The sequence below is a fragment of the Brassica oleracea genome, chromosome C1, assembly GCF_000695525.1.
Source record: "Brassica oleracea var. oleracea cultivar TO1000 chromosome C1, BOL, whole genome shotgun sequence".
Taxonomy (NCBI): domain Eukaryota; kingdom Viridiplantae; phylum Streptophyta; class Magnoliopsida; order Brassicales; family Brassicaceae; genus Brassica; species Brassica oleracea.
Window position 1 is genome coordinate 18,446,650 of NC_027748.1, and position 1,616 is coordinate 18,448,265.

Here is a 1,616-nt window from a genome sequence, read left to right on the forward strand (position 1 = left end):
AGGCGGATGTTACGAGGAGGAGTGATGAATTCTACCAGGCGATGAACGACCCTTAGTTTTTTTTTTCGGTTGTTGTATTATATAAATTCAAAACTTATTTATATATAAAATATTTTCATATTGATTTATTTTTATTTTAAATTTTAATTTATTATTAAATTAAATAATTTTAATTATTTTTTAATTATATTTTTAAATTCTGTAAAATAATAAAAACGAAGTAAATTCGTAGCTAATGTACGACCTCTTTATGTGGAAACCTTACGAGGAAATGACGAGAAATAGTAAACGAGTATTTTACGAGAAAACATTTACGAGAAAATAACGAGTAAAGATAAACGAGCATTGTACGAGGAAATCCTTTCGTGGTTGTTACGTGTATTTTGCGAGGAAACGCTTTCAAGGTATTTACGTGTAGATTACGAGGAACTCGTTTCGAGGTATTTACGAGGAAATATAGCGACGTCCTTACGTGGATGACGTGGTCTTTACGACGAAATGCTCTACTTCGTCGTTACGACGAAATATATTCCTCGCTAAGTTACGACGAATTAGCGAGGAAATATGTGTTACGACAGATGAGTAACGAGCAAACGCGCTTCCTCGTTTATTCGTCGTAAAGCCTCTTTTACGACGAACTAACGAGGAAAACCGCCCTCGTTAAGATTATGTTTTCTTGTAGTGTTTTATCATATTTTTGTAGTGTCAAGTGACCCCACTCCTCTCTATGTAGGCACACCCCTGATCATATATGTATTAAGACGACCTGCTCGGTTTACCAAACCCGGTGTGGGTTCTCAGTTCACCAAAACCGATCATGATATAACAATCTTTACCCGATTCTCAGTAGCACTTCTTTTGTGTTGCTCAGAATTCTGTTATGCGATGCCAAGTTACTCAAATGGATCCATGTGATTCTAAAAGATAAGACTAATCTATAACGTACAATACAATACAAGCTAAATAAGGAATCAACAGAGGGTTTATTTCCTTGTACATACATAAGGCTGCATCTCCATCCGTGCTTCAATGTCTAACTGCTTATTGAAATTGCGATATCTCCATGGTGTGCATTATCCTCCTGTTCTTCCATCAACATATGGGTAAGTAGGAGGACTAATTCACAATAATTGAGAAGAGGATAACAGAAACCTGCAGATTCATTTCCCGGAGTTTTTTTAAGTTGTGATCAAAGTAAAGCGGAGACCAACGAGGACAACATCAAGAAGCAATTAAGTAACCTTGATTTTTTGCATCGTTTCGTAGTAACGAGGACATCCGTCCCATCACCGTTAAGGTCAGCTATAATAGGTAGTGGGAGACGATAGACTTCGTGTTTGATTGGGTAATCATCATACAAATGGAACCATGCTTCTTTGAATGCAAAATATTAAACCAACAACTAAACCGACATGATACCTTATCAGATGAGAGAGAGTGAAAGTTTGTTATTTTCACATTAATGATAAAGTTGTTACAAGAGTCAGTTTATATACACGCTTAATATTAAACCAACAACTAAACCGAGATTTACAATTCTAATAACCGGTGGTTAGTCTAATAGGCATTCAAGACTTGGTCATCCTTCTTTTTCAAAAATTCAAGTTCTCTCTGAA